We start from the raw sequence: 18,396 nt of genomic DNA, 5'->3' as shown, positions 1-18,396 counted from the left end.
TACCAATTTTTGTTAGTAGAGGCAATAAAAGAAAATATGATTTTAAATGGGTGCCATAGGAAAAACAATATGTTACTGATTAACTTTTGCTTATCTAAAAGGCAGTCCGTTTGGCTCAGCCAATCAGGAACGTGACTTTGTCTAAAATTCAGGCAACTAGTCCCCAGTAGTCTGTTGCAAATTTGTATTCCCGACAGACTTCCCCAATCACAAGGTACTTTGTCTCTCTGCCGGTGCATCACCCACTGTCTCTTCTGGTGGCCACCACCCACCCGTTCTCCCCTCAAACCCCATCAAATTATTGCACCTCTTCCTATCTCCATTTCTGCCTTCGTCTTTCTTTTGATACCGATGTGGGAGGACAGATTTATTTTATTACAATCTTTTCACTGTTGCAAATGCAATTTTGCATGGGATTCGCTTTTTATTTTAATTTTATTTTTATCAGTGCATTATATCCAGGTGCCAGAATACACAAGTGCTTCAAGGAGCCAAAGTCATATGGTCGCCAACAGGATGTAAAAGCATATACAGATCATTCACATTTAATTAGGCTTAGTAAGCAAATGCTCTAAAGGTAAAAGAGAGCGCATTCCAGAATTGCTAAGGAGAGACAGATGGGAGAGTGAGTGGGTGGGCAGGCAGGGAGGCGATGAAGGGAGGGTGGAATTGGAATAAAAGTACTGTTTACTGAAGAGGTAAAAGTGCTACAGGATCTGAAAATGCCTATCAGGTAAGTGCTAGTGTGGTAAAAGGGAGATCGAAGAATGGAGAAAAGGGGTGGCGGTGAAAGTGTTAACCAAGGTGGAAGGGGCGTCTTTGGCGTCCCAGTGTTTACATTTTGAAAAAGGGGATGTCCAGTTAAAGGACAGAGTGGAATCATGAGGGTACACTGTTAGGTCTCTGAAGGTTGAAAAACTATCCAAAGACTGGTACACTGTCAACCCTCAATCACAAACCTAACACACCCTGGTTTGTGATTGAGGGTTGGCAGTGTACCTGTCTTTGGATCGTTTTTTGAAAGTGCTGAATTTGGGTACTTGTGAGATTTAATATGGTAGTTTGTTCCAGAGGGTGATGGCAATAGAAGAGAATGATTTGGCTCAGAGTTTTAGTCTTATTTGATGACCATAGATATCTGCATGGGATGGCAAGCTTAAGGAATTATTGGCAGGCATGAAAAGCTACAAGAGTGGATTGACTTGTGGGAAGTGTTTAGGATTTTGAGTTTTATTTCATGGATAACTGGTTTAGTGCTTTTAAAGCTGGAGGGATATGGTCTTGAAGTTTGGTACGTATCTTGCAGTTTTATTTTGTGCAATTTTGAGCTTTTCTGAGGACAGACCCATATTGAGAGAATTTAAGTATTCTAGTTTATAGAGTATTAGGGTATTGGTCTTGATGATGACTTGGTCAAGTTCCAAGCACGTGGCAAAGAAATCCTTCATCCAAAAATGATTCAAACAGAATGGTTGGTAATTTTCTTTAATGATAAGCAGCACAGCAATGAAGCAAACATCAACAGGACAGCACACAAAGAGCAAAACCAAAAACAAACTCCCCTAACCCTGGAACATAACATTCTTACACCTTTTCTTAACCTTAGCACCTATGAGAGGATTGTGTTCAATAGATCCTTCTAAGGAGTATCTCACCGTTTTCATGCTGATATTCACAAACTTCAAAGAAATAATCATAATTGGTCAACTCTCCATCTCCTGGATGAGGCGAGCTCACCAGGATACACAGCTGCATAATTCAATGATTGGAGCAGGTCAGCCTTGTCTAGTTTCAACTATAGCAGCTAAAAGGTCTGCTTGTAACTGAATAGTTTTAGTGTTGCAAGTTAAACCACAGCTTACAGGGCGTGAATCATAGGTGTGCACATGCCAAACAGAAATACGTATGAGGTGAGAGTGAATTTTACAGAATACACAGAGTCTGATCTTTACATAGACCAGAGTACAGTTTCATTGGCTGGGCTTACCTAGTTTATAGCAGAAATATATTGGTTTACTTTAAACTGCAGCACTATATTTTTACAGTTATCCGAGATACATACTCAAGATGAACATGCATTGTTTCACAGAACACTCATTTTTTTCACCAGAGATGTCTACTGTGAGACAAGCTCACCAGTCACATTCACCTTATATTTCAGTGTATACACATCATAAAATCCAAAATCTCGGTTTAGTAGCCCCTCAGAAGCCTTCATGAGCAGCAACATTTCGGGTACTCTCGGTGTACTTTTGGCCTTCTTTGGCACACAAGAACTAACATTTTGTCAAAGGAAATAACCATTATATTCCCAGTAAGATAATGAAAACTGTATATGATCCCAAGGAGCCAAAAGAGTTAGTCAACCAAGACCATAAAGATCATCCAGAGATGCTATCCTCATGGATGGTGGCTGCAGTTTTACATATGTGGGAGATGTTGTCAATGATACTGCTATCATAGCTAGGTGTGAAAGTACAACATCCTGCTCTCACAAGCACACAGACACCCCCTTGGATGCCAAAAATATGTCCAATGCCATTTGGGGTTTCTAGTACCATAGTATGTATGGCTAGATGCTCATGTGTGACAGGGGAAAGAGATAATAGTGGTATCTTTAGCTACCTTCTCCAGTAAATGAGACAGTTTAAAAAGCCTCTTGAATTAACTTTACACTTAATCCAGGTATTATGTATCCAATAACATTGATTACGTTTTCCCACCCAGAACTTCTCTTACAGCGAAGGGCTTGATGGAAACCTCGAAGTATAATGTATGGCAACCAGGGTATAGCCCATACAGCAACTTCCACTAGGCAGCCAAGAGTATGCATTGACTCCACAAATGAAGTCAGTGCTCTTAAATGTAGTGTACCCATCATTCATGAAGGTATATTCTTTATCAAAGGAAAAAGTGGCATTGTTGGTAATCACAGTGGTGGAAATGCAATATCTGGTTTTACAAACTCCCATGAATAGAGATCACTTTTGTTTTTTTGGGTGTAACACGGGTGACCTGTAGATGGAGTGGATTGTGAATTCAAGCAGTTTTCTGTGTAAATTGGTCAGGGGAGGGAACATTTGGAGGACCAGTAATCTGAGACTGGTGACCAATACAGGATTTGGGATTGGGAAACCAGTCCAATATCACAAAAGCTGTCTCCCAATGTAAAAGGGACAGGAGCAACAGGAAATCAAGCAGCCAAACCATGAGGCAGATGAGCACCAACTCAGCATGTTCTGAATGCACCCATACTTCTAAGTTGCATGGAGGTAAGTGTTTTGGCTTTGAAACAAGGGTTGTGCATCAGGTCCTAAGGATTCAATGCAGGTAGTAATAAAGTAAGGATGGTTGGATTGAAAGAGAATAAGAAAGGACACAAAGATGATTATAATGTAACAGTGACACAGATAATTAAGTCTGGGCCATAAAGCTAAATTGAGTATAACAGGGGTAGTCTCCAACAGTTCCAATCTTCCAAAGGAAATTGAAGTCGATGTTCAAATGTTTCTATTCATGGGCAAGTGCAGTTAAATAGGCAATAGAAATCTTACGGAGTTACGGTCAGCTCAGTTCAAGACACAATTGTAAGAATAATCTGGAACACTGGTAGCAAGTCAAGTTAAATGCCCTCAAGAGCTCAGTGGCCCCAGTGCAGTAAGAGGGACAGATGCCTTTAGGGCCGGCGACATGTTGACAGCAGGGTACAGGCATCTGGGGAGGCAGGAATCAGCTTCTACTTTAGTGGGAGATCTACAGGCTGCTGAAGCTGATGGAACAGCAATTCCTGAGGAATGCCCACCCACTATGTTAAGCAGTTTCTTCAAAAGGCGTTTCTGGTTCAGAACCTGGGCATGCAAATAAAGTGGTTGTGGTGAAATCAGCAGAGCCACAGGAGTCATTTTGCTGACAATGAAATTTAAACTGCGCCAGTAACCATGACCGTGCTTTGCATTCGAAGAACCGGAATGAAATTCCTTACATCCTTTTCCCCGATTGTCCATTCTTCCGTCCCGGTCCTGAGTCGCGTCCACTGCCGCATCTGAAAGAAGAAAGACACCACATTACATGCATGATATGGCTTTCTAACCAACACTTACCTTGACTTCCAAAAACTGCACGCTGACAATTTTGGAGTGTCCTGCTGATGCTAACTGCAGTACCTGGAAGAAGACAAAGAAGCTGTAATAACATCACGGTAAGGGATTGTTTTCATAATTTAATAACAAAGCATGACGCTTACCTGGAATCTCCAGGCCCCATACCGGAGTGGCTGTGAAGGAATCTCTCACCACATATTTAACCTAAAGAAGGAAAACATACCGAGGATTAGTACGCACATTAGCTAATATGCGCATTGCACCAGTTCGGCTATTTTAGAAGTCCAGTGAAGTAACTGGATTCCCAGCAGTAACCAAGGGCCCTACGGCTGAAGCAGCAGGTCTCTTCTGCCAATGAGTGCAGCCAGCTTTCTTGAGATCTTTCATGCCTCCTGACCACCAGGAGTTTGGTGGGGGAATTATAAGGGGATCTAGTAGCCAATTGATCTCAACCAATGTCCCTCTATTTCAGAACTTGAATGCAGCCAATGGGAAGGTAGCTGGAACCCTGAAGAATACTTTTATTAGACTTAAGCCTTTGTTCATTTACACACTAGAGGTGAACAGTCTGGGGAGGTAGTGTGTGGAATCACGATGTTCCTGAAAAAGGCGTCCCAGGTAAGTGGTTACAGAACGCTAAGCCCATGTTTCGCCTGCCTCGAGTGTCATGAACCACACGCAGCCAGTGTGGCAGACCCGGCTACAGTATTGTAGGATCTTAGATTAGAGTTACCAGCCAGTAGAGCCAATACCAATGCTTTTTTCACAAAGGGTCAATGATCTGGCAACAGGGACACAACCGCTTCAACCATCAGTAGTACCAGTATGCAGGCCATGGCCCGGAAGTGTCCCAGATAGAATGGGCTGCATGCTTGTCCCTAAGGGAAACAAGAAATAAAGACACAGACACCACGCTGAATAAAATCTACTTTTGTATATGTAGTGTGCATTTTCCATTGTATTGTGTGTGATTCCGTTTGGGTTAAACCATTAGGCACACCATGGTGCTGGATGGAATGCTAAGAAAAGAAAAGAAAAACATGAAGAGGACCCCCCTGGTCAAGAATGGGCTCGGCAGGGTGGAAAAAAACCCAAAGGGAATTTTGAAAAAAGAGTGGCAGTTGAAGCGGAATGTGAAAAAAGGAGAAAGAAAGAAGAAGCCACAGGAGAAGGGGAGAGTCAAAAAGAAAAATGTGGGAGAAACAAAAAGAAAATCACTCCCTGTGGGGGCCACTGCCTCAAGCAGCCCCCTTGGTGCAAAGACATTGAGGCACCAGGCTGGGAGAGTGGGAGCGCCCCCACAGAGGGAACTGCAGGCCGAACTGCTTGGCAGGGGTAGCTCTGCCACCCACATGGCTGTGGCAGGAGTCAACCCACCTGGGGGCCAGACTGGATGGACCCAGAATAATTTAAGGGCCTTGGCATCATGCGTAGGGCTTCCCAAGCAGAAGATAAGAATATCCCAGTTTGGGCCACTTACCCCCCAATTGGCCAGAGTGGTGCAACCTTCTGAAAGTCCTTCCAGGCCATGAGAGCCAGTTAGTAGCATGCGAGGTGAAGAAAGGTGAGGCCACTCTGTTCCAGAGTGAGGAGTGCCACCCTGGCCATCTAAGGCGAAGAGAGGGGTACAGGAAGAAAAGTCCTGGGCTGCCATGATGCAGCAGCACAGGAGAAGCTCAGCGGCCCACCCCCTTCGTCTCTACGACGAGCTGCAGACGCATGGCGGTGCACACAGCAGCATCCCTCTGGCAACGGGGATGCCTGCCGACTTCAAAATGGTGCCCAGACACAGCAGGGATTGTGGTGTGATGTGGAGACGCTGCCTGAAGAAAACATGGCACACAAAGCACAGTGGTCACGTGGTCGGCCAGTGGGTTGTCCTGAAGAGAACAAATGACCAAGGTGGTGATTGTGGCCAGGTCCTCTATTCTATAGTACCCACCCAGAAAATCGAGACCATGCCCCACACACACAGGGGGACACCCAGGAACAGGTTTGGATTGCATGCTGTGCGGTGAACATGGGTGGCCCCACTTGGTGGATGGGGCACCCATAAGAGAAAAAGTGGGGCTAGACCCCAAAATCCCCATTGGCCATGTCTCCTACAGCCAGCCACCAAGGGCAGCACCAAAGGTATTGTGAAAGGGGTGGCTGGTTGCAATAATGTTTCAATGTAATATATGTGTGTATCTCCTTTTTTGTTTACTGTATACATATTAAGTAAAATATCTTAAATATTATAAATATTATGCAGGCAATAGTTTTTATTTTAACAGGAATGTTAAATAGGTTAAACATTAACTGAGTGTAGGCTGTTATTGTTATAGAAAAAGGGGGTGGAGGAGGGGTACCCTGGCATGAGGTAGTGAGCGGATGCAGCAATCCTTCTTGTGGGACCGCTCGAGGAGATGGGACCATTCAGGGAGGCCATCCTCTGGTGACTATCTCCATGTGGTTGTCTCAGGAGGATAGCTCAGGGGCAACATGCTCGACTTGGCAGCGAGACGCGAGACGACACAGAGCAACACAGGTTCAATTCGCGCTTAGAAAACTCTAGGTATTAAGCACGTTATAAATAACCTATTGTATCATAACCTAAAGGTAGGGAAGGTGTCTGTTGCATCAGTCTGACACTATGCATTCCCAAGATCCCTATAAGGAAGGATGTGCTGACGTAGCAGATCCCCATTTAGTTGGTACTCCTGCTATGGGACCGTTAGGATGGAGGTAGTGAATGTTTTAAAAATAAAACCTTTTAAAATAAATTAAGGGAGGAGTCCCTGTTGGGATCGGAAGAATAGAGACACAGGTTTTCCATCTAACTGTATTTTATTAAATAAAAGGTAAAAACTCATAACTTTCCCTGGTCCAAGGGTTTTCCCTACAGAACAAGGCTAACTTGTCAGCCCCAAACCAATTCTGCTCGCTGTCTAAACTCACCTTTCCTGGCCCTACCACTATGAGAACAACTATGGCATAGGAGAATGACCCCCTACTCCTGTGAGCTGGTTTCCCACCAGGTTCAGAGCAATAAAGTATTCACAGGTAGTCCTTAGTAACTGCTCTTATCGAATCATACTGTTCAGATACTGGGTTCTTCAAGGCATCAGTCTCTTTCACTCTTTCCTCTTGTTCTTTCCTATGCTTGTTTGATCCTATTTAAGATTATCCCTTTCCTCCCATGGGACAATAATTGTTTTTTAGATATTTATAACGCTCACAGCGACAAACTAAGGCACAAATGAAATCAGGAAAAAAAGAGCAAAATAAATACAGAGCATCAATCAAAAACGATCAGTTAACCAGGGAGAGCCTAGAGTCAGCATCAAGGTAACCGAAACGTCTGACATCTTAATTATTTAATAAGGAAAGTTTTCAAGGCTCTATGAAACTGTTAGAATGATTCCAAAGACCTAATTTCTCGGGGGATGCCATTCCATAGCTTAGGGCCATAAACCGAAAATATGGTGTCACCCTTGTTGACACAATGAGAACAGGGGATGCTCAACAGCAGTAGATGCCCTGAACGACACAGCCTAGCCGGTTGATGTAAACTAAGCTTGTCCGCTAGATATGCTGGAGAAAACCCCTTCAAGCTCTTAAAGATCAAGCATGTGATCTTAAGCTTGATTCTATCATCCACTGCCAGGCCATCCTCCACCACCTCCTGTCCTCACACAACTAACCCACACTTGCACACACACACACACACCTCGTTAAATAGCCCACCCAAGATTGGCTACTTACCCTGTCCAATCATTTACCTGGCTCCAAGGGGTTTGACAGGGAATGGCCGTGGGAGGGCTTAAAAGGGGTGATAGGCCACACCCCTTTTTCAACAAGGACCATGCTGGGGTCCCGGAATGCTTCAACATTCAAGCCAAGCAGGGCGTTTAATAATATTAATGAATTATATTCCTGGTGGTGTAGGGGATAAGGGCCTCTGTGCGTCCTTTATACATTTAAAAACGCAATCTCTGGTGGCATAGTGGTTTAAGGCTTTCATGGGGCTTGTTAAAATTCGCTGGAGGCTTAGTGGTGGTTCCCTGTGGAGGACAGACTCCAGCAGACACTGGATAGCGTGACACCCCGTTTGTGCCACGCATCACTTCTCGCTTCCTCTGCTGGAGGTTGTGCCGTGTGTGGCTCCCACATGACAGTGATGATCCCTCTGCCTCGAGCTCTCTGCCGTCTCCTGCTGCAGTGCTTCCCCGTTGTCTCCCACCATCACCGCCACTAAGCAGGAGTGTGGAGGTGGTCTGGCTGATCCCAGGCACCCGTGGGGAGTTGGGGTGGGCCTCCCAGTTGGCCTCTCCATTGACAGGGCCATGATGCTGGCCCTGTCATAGTGATTCATACCTGGAATCTATGCCTCCTCATTGGACTCGTTGGGAGGGAATCTCTCACTACACATTTATCATAAAGAAAGAAATACACTTCAGCTTTATTTCAGTAAACATACCATAAAAGCACATACATCATCATGAACACAATAACACAACAGCATACGTCACAGTAGTAATTCATCAAATGCTAAAAGATGCTCGAATCGAACTTTCACTACAATCAATGATCCGTTGCTTGACCCGGTTTCCATTTCTATCCATCAAGCGGTATCTACTCTTGCCTTACTGAGTCTTCAATTAGATAAAATATTAAATGTTTAATTATCATGCCTACTATCAAGTCACACTATTCCATTCCATGCTATAACAAACTTCATACTAGATAAGCAAATACATAAGAACTGTTAAAACCCAAAAAATCATCAAATAACACTAATAATAGCAAGTACATAACTGCATGAATTCATTAAAATGTGAGTGCTGAGGAAATGTCCTACCAAGCACGCCATACACATAGACAATGTGCCTTTCATGAATTCATAAAGTGCAAATGCTAGCACAGTACGCTAACACGCGTGACGCTAACATGGAATTGGTTTAGGAGAGGGTTTTATCATTATTGCCAGCCTCCTTTTTTCAAGCACCCACAAGATAGTTAGAGGAGAAATGCACTGATAAGATATCAGTGGAGAGACTGCATAACATCATTGCCTCTGAAGTAGTTCTTTTGTGCCCCTCCCAAAAAAGGGGTCACGGGTACCTTCTCCTCAGATCCAAATAGTTCATGCAAATTAAAACAAAATGAGTAGGGCTTTCAATCATGGCTGGGAAAAATGGACACACTGCCCTAACATTACTGTTCCATTTATTGCATAGTTCTGCCACTGGCAGACTCCCCAACTGCAGTTTAATGTAAAGTGCTTTCATATATTTGGAGTTCATATGGTCTAGATAGACCTCATAGCCGAACCCTTGCTTCAGACATGGACATGCTGCTCTAACATTACTGTTCCATTTATCACATAGTTCTGCCACTGGCAGACTCCCCAACTGCAGTTTAATGTAAAGTGCTTTCATATATTTGGAGTTCATATGGTCTAGATAGACCTCGGAGCCGAACCCTTGCTTCAGACATGGACATGCTGCCCTAACATTACTGTTCCATTTATCACATAGTTCTGCCACTGGCAGACTGCCTAACTGCAGTTTAATGTAAAGTGCTTTCATATATTTGGAGTTCACATGGTCTAGATAGACCTCGTAGCCGAACCCTTGCTTCAGACCCCAATATCGAATAAACTGGGTAGACTGGCCTAACTTGCTGGCGATTTCTGCTTCTACCCTTATTCTATAGGAAGTCTTTATAGCCGTTTTGCTATTTCTATCCATGCTACCAGGCCTAAGACAATACTCACTCAACCCTAGCTTGCTCTTTATGTGCATTAGTCCCGGCAATGGCCTGCCACCGTTCTGTACCGAATATCATGCAGGGCCTCCCTATATTTCCCAATGTGCTCAGAAGACCAGACCCTGGCCCAAATACAAATGATTAGTATGTGCATCACCTAATGCGCTCACAGAGTGGTCAAATGACTGGTTTTCCAGCAGCAAACAAGGGTCCTAAGCCTGAAGCAGCAGGTGTCTTCACCGTAGAAGTGCAGTCAGTTACCTTAGAGCACTTACAAGCCCTAACATCCTGATCATCAGGTATATAGACGGTGGAGGAACCACAGGGGAGGATCTTGCAGCCAATTGATCCTAACCCGTGCCCCTTTATTTCAGGGTGTGCATGCAGTCTATGGGAAGGTAGCTGGGAACCCTCCATAAACTCTCCCGACCCCCATTGCCTTTATTAGACTTCAGCCTCTGTTAATTGACACTAGAGGTGAGAAATCTTGTGGCGGTAGTGTGGGACCCATGACATTGGGCCTCATTCCGAGGCTGGCGGTAAGGGTTAACGGTCACCGTTAATGGCAACGGTGACCGTTAACACTTACCACCATATTCCGAGTTCCCTTTTGCGGGTTGGCATTTAACGCCTGCTTTTAGCAGGCGTTAAAAATCCAACCCGCAAAGGGACCTTGGAGTAATTGCCGTAATTTACTCCTTCCCCATTCCCATTGAGCCCTATGGGGGCAAGAATGGGGATGGGGAACCGGTATGGTGAATGGGGAATTACCGGTCCCTCCAACCTTGGAATGGACCGGTAATTACTCCATTCACCATGCCGGATTTCCATGGAGTAAATAGCTCCATGGTTGCTTACCGCAGGCGCAGGTAATCCCTTACCTCCAACCTCGGAATGACCCATGTCAGCAGGGCTGCATTGCTGACTTCCGTTGGTGCACTTTGATGAACACGTGGTCACCTGATTGTAGTAGATGACAGGTACAAGTCTATGGATCAGATATGACAGCTTTCACTTGGAGAAAACGTATAGATTTTACAAGGGCCCTGCAGTAGTTTAAAATCTTTGCATCTTCGAGATGAATATTCAGGAAAGGAGCGTACCCGAGGGGGAAGTGCCAATTCGCACAGGGCAACCAGTATGGATCTTGTGGGTGAACAGCCAATGTTTTCGATGAAAATTATTCTACACGCAAAGCAAAACCAGGGGCAAAGCCTCAGGCCATTCACGTCTTGCTTCTTTACAGACTTTAGACAATTGGACATTAATATCACTGTTCAGCGTTTGACTATTCTGCTAGATTGAGTGTAATAAACACAGTGAAACTGCTGATAGATATTTAGAGCTTTACAGATTTCTTCAAAAACCAGGTGAAATGAGTTACTCAGTCACTGTTTAACTAGGGGAACCCAAATTGGGACATTGAATCAAGTAAAGCAGTTTTAGCTACTGTGATAGCATCAGCTCTCTAGCATGGGCAGGTTTTGACCGTTCCAGAGAAGATGCCAACAGTCAACAAGCAATATTTGAAATGTAGGCTCTTGGGAAGTGGTTTTAAAAAAATAGATTTGCAAAGGACCTTCTGGAACCAGATTTGTAGAAGGCTTTGTTTTAACCGCTCTTCCCACATTATACACTAAGGGCCTCATTACACGGAAGGCGGTGGTCCAGGGTGCTATTAGCACCCTGGACCATGCCGGTAAATTACCGGCACCGCCTTGGCGGAAAGGGGATTTACCGCCCCATTCCAAGGTTGGTGGGGCGGTAAATCCCCCTTCCGCCATTGCCCTTCCCCATTCCCATTTCTGCCCCATAGGACTCTATGGGAATGGGGAAGGCGCTAATTACGGCACCGCAATTTTGCGGTGCCGTAATGAGCTCCGAGGTCCCTTAGCGGGTTGGTTTTTAACGCCTGCAAAAAGCAGGCGTTAAAACACCAACCCGCTAAGGGACCTCGTAGTAAGGCGGTAATGGTTAACGGCCACCGTTACCATTAACGGTGGCCGTTAACCATTACCGCCTTCCGTGTAATGAGGCCCTAAATATCCAGAACAATGACTACAACATGCTTGAGCAATAGTATGGAAATCAGGGGCAAGCCATCCCCAGTTTAGAATTTCAAATTATAGCCCAGTTACCGGAGTGAGCATTAGAATGCACTAATCTGGCCAGGTAAGGCAAGATCACTTTAGGCAGTACATGGCGGCCATCAGAAAAGAGCCAAAGCCAGTCACGATACAACTGACAGGATTTTCGTAATCTTCTTCGACTTGGGTGCTTGATCTTGCAGCATTGCCAGGCCAGAAAGAGATGCAAATTGGTGATTTTTGTACTGGAACACAGACATGAATAATATCAGAAGACAAGGGCACGTTTAAAACCACATTTTGAGCTGCTTTGTTTTGTTTGTTTGTTTGTTTTTTTGTTTGTTTGTTTATTTTATTTATAAAGCGCACCTGACCCAAAGGTAATTGGCCGCTGTTAGGACAATAAGGTTACAAAGAGCAGTCACAGTAAGATAACAACAGTATGAAATATACATATTATACATATTATACATTTTATACAATCAGAGCGTTAAAAGGTCAAGGCAAAAGTACAGGGCAACATATCTAAGCAAAATGTACAGACCATCAGAGGTCACTGGTATTTACGGCTAAGGCGATTATATTTTGTTGTTTGTCAGCTAGAGAGTTGCCTGCAGCAGTAAAGGACTGAGAGGTCGTGACCTTGGCACTTGATAATAGCCAGGTGAGAGGGGAGCAATAAATCTTGCAACAAAGCAGACACATATTTACCATTCAGAATCGGGGTACCAGCCTAAGTTAAATGACCTCTCTTCTGCAAAAGGACACCAACATCTTGAGGCATCCCCTGCATGTATCTCAGTGTATATAGTAGCAGATGTATTCTTGGACAAGATACACGCTCAGGTGATAGCAGTCATGTTGACTACCTGTGCAGATTTTAGATCAGGTAATTTAGAATCCTCCAGCAGATCTTGAGGAGTACAAACAGAATACCCAACAGAAACCTCAATATTTTCTGGATTTTGTTAGGGTTCATCTTTCAGATCATAAGGTTTTCAACCAATACCAGACAATCTTGGGGTTCCTGGTTTATTTATTTATTTATTTATTTGGATTTGTATAGCGCACATCTGCCCGGGGGCATCGTGGCGCTGTAAGTAGTCTTACTGTTTACATAACATGCATGGTGCATAGATTAAGACAGGACAAAGCATAGTTACATACATTAGGATAAGATGGGGTGGAGAGGATTAGTTGAACAGCGTGGTTTTGAGTAGTCTGCGTAAAGCATGGTATGATTTTTCGTTCCTTAGTGGGGTGGGAGGTGCGTTCCAGTTTTTTGGTGCTAGGTGTTGGAAGCTGGACCCTCCGGCTTTGCTTCTTTTGAATGTGGGTACATAGGTCTGGTTAGTCAGGTGAGACCTGGTGGGTCTACTGGATGTATTGAGGGTAATTCTTTCAGAAAGATAGCGCAGAGCTTTGGCGGAGAGGCATCTGTGGGTGATGGCCATGGATTTGAATAGGATACGTTCTTCTATTGGTAACCAGTGGGATTCTTTTCTGGCTTAGGAGATGTGCTCCCTTTTTGGGATACTCAGGGCTGCTCTCAGGGCATTGTTTTGTGTGACTTGTATTTTTTTTAGGTTTTTTGCAGACGTGCCCAGGAAGAGGGCATTGCAGTAGTCCAGTTTGGTGCCTATGTGCTCTTGCTATGGCCAGGCAGTTTTTAGTGGATAGGAAGAGTTTAACGGCATTAATTACCTTTGTGGTAAGCGCAGTAGAGGAGGCTATGGCGTTGACCTGCCGTGTCATGGAGAGAGTGGAGTCAAGGTATACTCCTAGCGTTTTTACTGCAGTGGAGATTGTGATGGTGGAGTTATCGATGTTAAAGGATTTGTAATGCGGCAGGAGTTTGTTTAGTGTTTCTTTGGTGCCAACTAGTAGGATCTCTGTTTTGTTCCCATTAAAGCAGAGGCCGTTGGATGGCATCCGGGTTTGACCCCTGTGAGGGGGAGCAGGACTTGCGTATCTTCAGCATAGTTGGTGTAAGCTATGTGACGAAGATTCAGTTCATTGAACAGTGGGAGGGTGAAGATGTTGTATAGGGTGCGGGCAGTACAAGACCCTTGTGGGACGCCACAGTGGATTGTGGTGGGGGTAGCGCTCGCTGAGTCGGAAAAAACTTTCATAAGTCAACCCTCGAGGAAGGATTTGACCCAAGAGATGGCTTCGGGGCGAGAAGTGAGCTTCATTTTTGAGTTGCGTGCCTAGTATGCCATGGTCGACCAGGTCAAAGGCAGCGGATAGGTCCAGCAAGAGCAGGAGTGCTGGTTTCCTTTTGTCCATGATGTCATTGAGTTGGATTTTGCGATCTAGTAAGGCCGATTCGGTCCCGTGTCCCGGGCGGAAACCCGATTGCCTTTTCCCTAAAATGCGGTGTTCTTCCAGGTATTGCTGGATTTGTGTGTAGGCTACTTTATCGAGATTCTTGAGCAAGAAGGGAACGGTCATGATAGATCTATAGTTGTTGGCGTTTTCAGGATCTAGGGTGGGTTTTTTGAGAAGAGGGCGCACCCAAGCTTCTTTTAGGCTGGTTGGGACTGAATTAGTGTTGAAAGATGCATTGATGAAGGTTTTGAGAAACGGTGCTAGTGTTTCTAAGCAGTCTTTATTTTAGCAGGTCAGGCGTCGCCTTTACAGTTGGAAGGTTTGATTCTGTTAACAATATCAATTACCTCTATTTCAGAGACTTTTCTAAATTTGAATGGTGTAATGTGATTTTTCTTTTTGTTCTCAGTCACTGTTTCAATGTGGGAGACTGATAAAATGTGCTGAGTGAGATTTTTGTGGTGGACTAGGATTTTTGCTTGGAGGAGCTCAATTTTGTTTAGGAGGGTGGACTGTATGGTGTTAGACCAGGCTTGGTCCTTGACAATCTCTTGAGACTTAGTGGCCGGTGTGGATAGTTCCTTGAAGATGGCGAAGAGCTCTTTGGATTCAGAGGTGGCATTGGAGATTCTTTCTTCATAGGATGCAGATTTCGATGATATGGTGGCTTTTTTGCATTGGGTGGCCAGTGATTTGTATGAGGATAGTGAGGATGCGCTAGGAGAGCTTTGCCATATGTTCAGGGCATAGCGTTTTTTGGTTCATAGTTCTTTTAGTTCTGCTGAGAACCAGGTATTGGAGTGTTTGGTGTTTTGGGATGTTTTTTAATGAGTGGGGCGATGATGTCTATAGCAGAGCTAATGGTGGATTTGTAGAGGTCCGCCAGTGCGGCTGGGTCTGAGGTGGCCGGGGGATTGGTGGTGACGGTGTCTAGGTAGGGGGAGATACTTTCTTTGGTAAGATTCTTGGTGCTTCTGGCCATGGCTGGAGGTGTAGGACTGAGTTTTGTTTACTGAGTTATTGGGTGTGTGGATGAGGAAGTGAATGAGAAAGTGGTCAGACCATGGGGTAGGTGTGATGGAGCTGATGTCGATGCCACAGTTGTGGTCCGCTACCCAGTCAAGTGTACGTCCTTTGCTGTGGGTAGGAGAGTGTACTTTTTGTTCAAAGCCCAATTCTTGGAGTGCTTGTGCTAGTGTTGTGGAGGGTCTATCTTTCTGGTCATGGAGTCCCAGGGTAAGGTCTCCTAGAAGGAGAGTTTTGGTAGTTGTTTTAAGGTTTTCAGCTAGCAGATGTGTGAGGTTTTCCTGGAAGTCTGATATAGGGTCTGGTGGATGGTATACTAGATTAAAGGTGATGGTGGTGTTAGGAGAAAGTGCGATCCTGGCGTTGTGTTAGTCGACATTCTCCCCGAGTTTGGAAGAAAGTTGTCTTATTCCTACGTGATCCCTGACTTTGAGGGCTACTCCCCCGCCTGTAGGCAGTGTTCTGTCATGTCCAAGGATGGAGTATCCTGGTGGGATAGCTAGGGAGATGGCAGGGCCGGCGGCATTGTGGAGCCAGGTTTCGGTGATGGCAAGGATGTCAAGGTTGGTTAGGAGGTCATGAATTTCTGTAGCGTGAGCATGGAGGGATCTGGCATTAATTAATGCACACTGTAGGTCCGGATGTGGCAGGGGGATTGAGATAGCATTTTTCCCTTTGGCTGCTTTCCTGGTGGTGGAAGCAAGTTGTTTCATTTTGGGTGTGCAGTGACTGGTTGAGTTGGCGGTCAGTTTATGGCGTTCTGTAGCTTGTTGATTTTCATTATTGACTAGTGAAGTTTGCGGTGAGTATCTGGAGTGGAGGCCTAGTATTTGGTTTCTTGAGTTAGTAGCTCTAGGGCGTGTTAAGTGTGTGATGGGTTTATGTTTAGTGGGTTTGGTGGAGAAGGATGGAAGGAAGGGCGCAGGAGGGATGAGTGCGGAGGGTGGGGGTATAGTGTTGGCCATGATGGATGGTGGGGTGCACGAGGGACAGCAATGGTTAGTATTGGAGGGATCAGATATGGGACTGGTAATCATCAATTATAGGCACAGTCAAATGTGGGCACAGGGCGACAATCAATTATAGGCACAGTCAGATTTGGGCACAGGGCAACAATCAATTATAGGCGCAATCAGTTCTGGGCACAGGGCGACAAACAATTATAGGCACAGTAAAATTTGGGCACAGGGCGACAATCAATTATAGACGCAATCAGTTCTGGGCACAGGAGGGCGACAATCAATTATAGGCACAGTCAAATTTGGGCACAAGGCGACAATCAATTATAGACGCAATCAGTTCCGGGCACAGGAGGGAGACAATCAATTATAGGCACAGTCAAATTTGGGTACAGGGTGACAATCAGTTATAGGCACAGTCAAATTTGGGCACAGGGCGACAATCAATTATAGGCGCAATTAATTCTGGCCACAGGGCGACAATCAATTATAGGCGCAGTCAGTTCTGGGCACAGGGCAACAATCAATTATAAGCATAGTCAAATTTGGGCACAGGGCAACAATCAATTATAGGCACAGTCACATTTGGGCATAGGGCAACAATCAATTATAGGTACAGTCAAATTTGGGCACAGGGCGACATCAATTATAGGCGCAATCAGTTTTGGGCACAGAGCATTTGCTGTTACAAGCTAGCAGAAAAACTAAGGACATGCTTCACTGTAGGCATGTGTGTGTATCGGTAGCAGGGTGTGCTGGCATAGGTGGTGGACCTGAGTGCATCAGGGTGAATGGTATCCCGGACATGGCGAGCTAGTGGCATGTGTTCATATTGTGTTACACTTGTCCTCGCATGTTCAATAGGCTGGTGAGTGTACAATAGCAGGGAGCCGCTTTGTATAATGAAACACTTGCTAGATCAAAAGAAGGTTGTTACACAGCATAGGTGGCATATTTGAGTAAATACAGTGAGAGTAGGTTGGTAGGCAGCGCAGGTGCTAGGAGGCTTCAGAGAGCTTAACCTGATTGAGATGGGTTAATGTAAGCATCAGTCAGCACATTGGGCAAATAGCATAGCCGCGCAGAATAGAGAGTGATCCAATAATCAGCTAATGCCGCACAATATCAGTAATAGACTGAATCAGAGGTAGTACAGTAGGCAGGTTGTCTAATTTGAGAACAATTGTAAATTGTAAAACGATCAAAGCATGGTGTAAAGTAACAGACGTGCAACAGTAAAGATAGGGGCTAGCTTCGTTTTCGGAGCAGTCCTCAAGCGGAGTGGCATAGTTGGCTGGGTATAGTTATGTGTATAAATGGGCGAAAAACATTATAATTATACAGCGGCTGTGCAATGCAAAGTTTAGGCTAAACAGACACATATGAGCATCAAGCACCAAATCATACAATGAGCAGCATGTGGCGTTAGAGTCCATGCATGTACGCATGCATTACAGTAAGAAACGGGAAGTTTGACAAAGCCAAGGGTTCAAACAGAATATGGGCGGATGTGAGACAGCATTGCAGCTAAAGGGTTTAGCACAATCGGCTGAGTGGGGAGAGTCGTGAACAGTCTTGTGTTGAAGGGGTGGTCGTGGGTATTAGAACGTTGAAGGCTGTGATGAAGCAAACCACGGGGATGTTTCTCACCTGATGCCGGGTGCAGGATCAGATTCGCTGAGGGACTGGGAAGCTAGCAGCACGGCTAGCCCGGTCAGCTCAGTCAGAAGCCTTTTCTCGAATGCCTTATTTCGAAGGCTGGCGCTCGCCTGCTGGCGAGATGTGATTGGCTCTATAGGAGAGAGCAGCCAATCCGGATGGCTCTGGGCACAGGAGCTCAGAGTGATGAGGGTCCATTTTCTAGGGTGGCCATGTCTGAAGAGAGGAACTTCGTGTTCCCTAATGATGATGGCAAATAAAACTGTAGAAGTGCGCCAATCTGTGGCTTTACGTGATTCTGGGCAGTTATTTTCTGATATTCATATGAGATTGCAATTAACAAATATTAAATCACGGGTGCCGTGATGCGCAATACCCCAGGGCTTACCTTAACACCCAGCAGGGTTAAAGGTGATGTCGATGCTGCTCCTGCAGCTTGGAGGGAAGTAGCAAGAGCTCCTGCTCTGGTGGAGGGGGATC

At 45.1% G+C, this 18,396-nt stretch overlaps 1 protein-coding gene across 1 annotated transcript in view; it reads right to left on the bottom strand.

Annotated features, from left to right (window-relative positions):
- Positions 1-18,396, bottom strand: part of LOC138548282 (vitamin D3 hydroxylase-associated protein-like) — a 746,809-nt gene that overhangs the window by 366,411 nt on the left and 362,002 nt on the right. The window lies entirely within an intron of this gene.

Source organism: Ambystoma mexicanum, chromosome 1q (assembly GCF_040938575.1).
Source record: "Ambystoma mexicanum isolate Mex_15411 chromosome 1q, UKY_AmexF1_1, whole genome shotgun sequence".
Lineage (NCBI taxonomy): Eukaryota > Metazoa > Chordata > Amphibia > Caudata > Ambystomatidae > Ambystoma > Ambystoma mexicanum.
Note: the sequence above shows the minus strand (reverse complement) of the source record. Positions and strands in the feature narration are given on the sequence as shown.